We start from the raw sequence: 7,013 nt of genomic DNA, 5'->3' as shown, positions 1-7,013 counted from the left end.
GGCGACCCCCAGGGGTCCTTGAGGGGGTTCCAGGGGGTCCCCAACCAAATGATTGATTGTTGGGAAGGGAACTAAATGGACCCTTATGTGTCTGTAACTCCAAGAGTGTGCAAATGGAACCAAATGGACCCTAACGGGTCCATTTGGTTCCATTTGTACACTCTCAGAGTTAAATTAACACTGATGACACTACAGTGTAGATTGGGGGTCAAAATGTTATCAAGTGGGGGTCCGTGGGTCTAATGCATATCAAACTGGTGGTCCTTTAAACTAAAAAGGTTGAGAAGCACTGCTATGGCTGTAAAAAAGCCTTCTCTTATGGGGGTCCCTGGCGTATATTTTCAAATGGGGGTCCGCAGGCCAATATGTGTCAATTTGGGGGTCCTTGACATGAAAAAGTTTGAGAACAAATGCCCTAAAGGTAGCTCTCCACCAAACAGACTACTACAGAATAGAATACTACAGACTGGCAGTCGAATGAAGTCAGGAGTTCAGTCGGTTAGAAGGTGTGAAAACAAGTTGCTGAATGCACCTGAGAGCCCACACAGACAGACGGCTACTTTGGTGCTAAAAATAGCCTATGGCTTGATGTCTTTTTCAACAACAAGCCCGCTGCTATTGGGCGGGATGGTCTGATTTACTCCAATAATATAAATTCAGTCAGTCAGCTAGAGACACAAACATGTCTCCGCTGCTATTTTCTTTATTACTGATTGTGTCTTGGGAACGCTTTCACTGAACAAACCAACAACATGTTCCCTGTAATCTGGGTTTTCATGTTGTGGATGTAAACCAACACCTACGAGGCAGCAGGTCAAGGGTGTTTGACCTTTCTTCTAACCACTTAACCCATTTAGACCTGAGGCCCATTCTAAAAACGCCTTCTACATCCTGACCTGAAGTTTTCTGTAAAACTATTTATTCAAAAAATGACAAAAAAATATAGTTGCTATATACTGTGCATAGCAACAACTACACCAAAAGGGGTTCCCGGTTTGAAAGGTAACTCTTTAAGACCGGGAACGCATCTGTGTGTCATTTTTTTTATTTCTTTGGCTATTCAACAATAGCAGATCTACAAGCTCATAGCGCGGCACCGAGTGCCGCGCTATGAGCTTGTAGATCTGCTATTTTTGAAAAATCATGAAAAGTTTGTAACATTTGTAACTCAAATCTTTGCTTCTGGGGGACTCCTGGAACTAATTATTTTACAAATGTTTGCTTTAAGGAAAATATAATCCAAGATTTTGCAAACAAATTTGTACGATTTTTCAAAAATAGCAGATCTACAAGCTCATAGCGCGGCACTCGGTGCCGCGCTATGAGCTTGTAGATCTGCTTAAAATGAGCTTGTAGATCTGGTTGTGGGGCACTGATCCAGAACAGGTTGGGACCCCCCTGGTCTAACCTATAGACCAGCATGTACAGTTGTGTCGTTTCCTGTCAGGATGTCACAGGGTGTGGGGTGGGTGGTGGTGTTACGGTATAAATCTTCCCCTCGTCAACAGCCTCTCTGTCGGGGGCTTTATTGTGACCTAAATAGGGTGGGGACACGAGCGAGCCCCAGGGCGTTGCCATGACGATATCCTCTTCTATTTCGGACCGGACCACCTATGACCCCCCGTTAGACAGATCTGTCAGTCAGACAGATGTGCCTTGTTTCCATAGAGACCGTAATACGTTGCTGTTGTCGGGCAAGAAACCTTATATCTCCATTCTTTCAACTTTTTATGTTTTTTCTTCTCAAGTGACTGCGCCCTACTTCAAATAGCAGCTCAACAAGCTCATAACAAGCTCATAACGCTCATGTTTTTAGCATTATTAACCCATTAAAACCTGGAACTGTGTCATTTTTAGATTTGAGCTAAAAAGTATTATTTTACACTTTGGGCTATTTTTAAAGCGAACATTTTTAACTCAAATCGTTGCTTCTGGGGGTCCCTGGAACAAAATATTTTGATGGGGGTCCGCGGCCAAATACATATAGTTTTGGGGGTCCTTGACATGAAAAAGATTGAGCACCACTGATATAGAAACATACGTTTTTCAGAATACTGTTGAGATTTAGGAGACATGTAGAATCGGCTTCAGGTCTCAATGGGTTAAAACGGAACTGTTTTGGACATGGCAAGGTTTCCACCCGACAGCAACGATATCGTCTCCGTCGGGTAGAAACCTCATGTCCAAAACTGTTACTTTTCAGGATTCAAATTCAAAAACAGCAAGAGTAGCAGATCTCCAAGCTCAAAACGCGTCGCTTCGCACTGCGTTTCGAGCTTGTAGATTTGCTACTGTTGATGATTTTGTGTGATGCTGTAGTATGAAGTAGGGCGTTAATTTACTAAAACACAACAAGTTAAAATATGGAGATAAGCGGTTTCTGCCCGACAACAACGATATGCAGCAGTGTGTGTTTGAACCTGTTATAAATCCCATTTAGTCACACAGAGCTGCATGGAGTGGCAGTATCCAGACTGCTGCATCATAGTCTCTGGAGACAGACTGTTGACTCCACACAATTTTTCAAATGCTTCCGTCTTAAACATGCAGCCTGTGCAACGGAAAGGCTGAAAATGTGACGACACTACATCACCTCCCCCGACCCCACTTCCGTTTCATCTTTGCAGTCGCACATTTAAAAAATAGATTTTAATGATATTTTTAAATATATTTCCGGGAACTGAGAAGTTGTTAATCAGACAAACATTTCAGCATTATTATTATTATTTTTATTTTTTTTATTTTTTTATCTAAATTTAGAGAAAACATGATCAACATTAAATGTCGGCAGGAGAACGGACAGCACAGCTCACTTTTTCTTTTTCCTTTTTTAGACTAGTTTTTTCCTTTATTGATAGAAATAGTAGACTAAGGTGGCAATACACTACGAGATAATCTTAATATGAACGATTTTTAAATCGGGTATCATCACACACTACAAGATAATCTTTCAAGATTCTCTTATCAGATTATCTTAACATGCACACACTACACGATTAAAAAAATCTGGGACGTCTCACACTACAAGACTCTATCCAGATTCTCGGGCTTGCCCGAACAGCAATAATAAATAGAAAATTATATTTAAAAAAATTAAAAAAATAATTATAATTATATAAGATATTATATCAGTAGCCTATATTATTTTGATATTAAATAAAGTTACACATTACAATCCGTACATTTTCATATGTCATTTCAGTGTTTTTCTCCGACAGCCAGCTGCGCTCCTGAGTAGAGCAACGCAGCACGCACGCACGCACACACACACACACACACACACACACACACACACACACACACACACACACACACACACACACACACACACACACACACACACACACACACACACAATGCACTGCGTCAGAGCAGATCTACAAGTTCACAACGCGTCTCATTCGCGGTAGGCTACTTGTGGTCTTATATATCGCATTAGCTGTAGAATACAACTCTCGTAGACGTATTTATGATTATGACGTTTTCAATCTACGAGAGTTGTAGGGTTCACCCCCCATGGACACAGGGACTTTCAGCACTATACCCCGTAGACACTCCGTCTCCGAACATGTACAAATTGAAAATAAAGGTGCTGATTTCCACGTCCCAAATTTTAACTCTCGCTTCGGGGTAGTAGTTTAATGTAATAATCCATATCTTTCAATAAAGAAGTGTTTTAATGCCGTCTGTGGCCGAACGCCATTTTTTCACCCTCGTTTACTTCTTGTTTACATTGAGTGTAATTCTGGGTTTCACCAGAATAAGACCAGATGGGAGCGTCACTACCGCACATTGGGAACTTCCGACAGAATCGGCCACAGACGGCATTAAAACACTTCTTTATTGAAAGATATGGATTATTACATTAAACTACTACCCCGTAGCGAGAGTTAACATTTGGAGTTTATTAAGCACCTTTATTTTCAATTTGTACATGTTTGGAGTGTCTACGGGGTATAGTGCTGAAAGTCCCTGTGTCCATGGGGGGTGAACCCTACAACTCTCGTAGATTGAAAACGTCAGAATCATAAATACGTCTAGAGTTGTATTCTACAGCGAATAACCACTCGAAACCATTGTGCGACGAAAAATAATCATTTTTTTCATGGATTTAAGAACTATGAAGGGTGCACCAACATGAAAGTTTTTTTTCTAAAGCAGATGGCGGGCCAGAACATAATGAAAGGAAATGTATAGTTAACAAATGTACTGGAACTCCAAGAGTCAAGACAGAACGCCTTATATTTGGCACACGTTTGTGATACTCTCACAGAGAATGAATCAAAATGTAAACTAGGTGGCATAGGCTAATAAAAGAGCCCCCCCCCCCCCAAGACTGACCATGTAGCAAAGCCTACCGTCCTCGTTATAATCATTCAACAATTTGAATGATTTTACTTTTATTCTCATTATACCACTTCTGTCACAACGTCACATTATTAAGCATGATTCATCAGGATCGCTTTGCAAATCCACAAGCTCACACTGCAGCGCAGATTGAATATATAGTCGGAGCGCAACACCGTTGTCAGTGGTGTAAAGTAACAAAGTACATGTACTCAAGTACTGTACTTAAGTACAATTTTTAGGTATTTTTACTTTACTGGAGTATTGCCAATTTTCAGTACTACTACTACACCCCAACGGTAAAAAAAAAAGTGTACTTTTATTGAGTCCACTACAATCATTTGAAAACGTTAGTTACTAGTTACTTTGCTATTATCAATTATTATATTATAAAACATACATTAACCACTTTAGCCCTATTTTATAGGCCTACATAGGCTATTTGAAAATAGCCGATCTATAAGCTCACGCAACACATTGTGAGCTTGTAGATCTTCTGCTATTTTCAAACATTAGTACTTTTACTTTTGGTACTTTAAGTACTTTTTGATACTAATACTTTTGTGCTTTTACTCAAGTCAATTTTGAATTCCGGACTTTTATTTGTAACGGAGTATTTCTATATTGCAGTATTGATACTTTTACTTAGGTAAAATATCTGAGTACTTTTCTCACCATGCACTGACCGTTGTACGTCGAAGCATAAATTGGTCGTTACTGGATGGATTGCAGCTGCTACTTATGGAGAGAGACAGACTGCTTGAGATCACTAAACATTAATCTGCTAGTTAACAAGAGAAATTACACAAAAGTATAAAGAGTATAAAAGATGTGTATAAAAGATATGTGACAGACAGTGCTGAACACAGGGCATTTAAAGATGAATATGGACACATTGGACAGCAGCAGTGCGTTCGGAAATTGCGCACCAGAGCGAGACCAGAGCGCACTCGCCTATTAGTTTGTATTGGCCAGTGCGCTCATGAGTTTCTTATACCTGGTGTCATCAATGCAAAGCCGTTGTGTTTCATCGGCTACACACGTTTTGGCTGTTTGCAAGCCAAGGAATATAATTTTAGACGGCAAGATGAAGCATGGAATGGTACCAGGCAAGTTATAAAGTTTAATAAGCATCTTTCAGGTGGGGATATATTCTCTATGGACATTATAGCTATAATTATAGCCTATAGGACTGTCAGTCCATATCTTAAAATGAAAATAATAAAATCATTATCAAAATAATGTATTTTAATATAAAACATGGATCCACCGCAGCTGCACATGATTGTCCATCCTACATAAACTGTGTGTGTGTGTGTGTGTGTGTGTGTGTGTGTGTGTGTGTGTGTGTGTGTGTGTGTGTGTGTGTGTGTGTGTGTGTGTGTGTGTGTGTGTGTGTGTGTGTGTGTGTGTGTGTGTGTGTGTGTGTGTGTGTGTGTCATTGCGGTGTTGGAAGAACAGCGGCCGTATTTCTCTCGATGCGACCCGCACCAGGTGTTCAGTAGCGATCCAGATAAATATCATAACATTTTTTTAAATGATTTTGATGATGACAAAAAAGGGGGGAGGGGGGGTTCACCCGAGGGGAGGGGTTTTCACTCGAAATATCAAACTATTTTGAACGTGATCGGAGTGGCCCCGATCGTCTTGTGAGCAACTCGGGAGGGTTCAGATCGGATCTTTCAACCCTCACACTAGACGATGTTTATGCCCGAGATTCGCCCCCGATCTAGGCTGGGGTAGACACGCCCCCCCGATACTCGGGAGGGTTGTTTTTTAGCCCGATTATCTCGTAGTGTATGGCCACCTTTAAGGAAATGGGGAGAGAGAGATGGGGAGTGACACGCAGCAAAGGTCGTCGGGATGGGGAGTTGAACCCGCGACACGCCGTCGTCAGGCGGCATAAGCAGCCGTCCGGGCCAGCACTGCTCACTTTAATAACGCTGAAATCCCGCATCCTCCACGATTATAGGGCTGCAAATGTTTCGCTATAAACCCCCCCCACAGTGTTTCAGTTGTGGAGTTTGATGTGTCTGAACTATGAATCTGCATGGAGACAGTGTCAAATGTCGCCAACGCTCTCTCCTACTTGCGCTGTCATCAGAGACTCGTCGTATTAGTGTTACCGCTACCATAATCCATACCTGTTACACAGTGATTGTGTTATTTATACACAGTGGTGTAGATCGACACGTCGATGGTGACGGTATGTCACACCCTAATATCTGTAGTTCTAGTATTCCATAAACATGTCAGCATTGAAATAAAGCATAGCGGTATACAAAACTTGGTTTGATGATGGAATGTGGGGAGTAGGGCAGAAGTAGGGAATCATTTGACTGGTCAACCACTTCCTCACTCACTTGGTAAACCTTATGTACTTTGTTGACCGGTGTCTCTCATGGCTCTTTTATTCCTGATGCGTTTGGGAGCTTGTATAGTGGCTGAATGTTCGTGAAACTTACAGTGACTTTAGGAGACGATAATAAAGTAAACAATTAGGTGTGGATAAATAGTTCTGGTAACAAATGAGAGACTGCGCGCACGTGTGTGTGTGTGCGCTCGCTCCCAAGTGCACACTATCCAACGCTGTCCTGTCATCAGCTCCCAGACTTCACCTCATAAAACGAACTAAAGACGATAACATGAAAACGGAGACAACTGAG

The sequence above is a fragment of the Gymnoscopelus microlampas genome, assembly GCF_963454915.1.
Source record: "Gymnoscopelus microlampas genome assembly, chromosome: 6".
Taxonomy (NCBI): Eukaryota; Metazoa; Chordata; class Actinopteri; order Myctophiformes; family Myctophidae; genus Gymnoscopelus; species Gymnoscopelus microlampas.
This window is presented reverse-complemented; position numbering follows the sequence as displayed.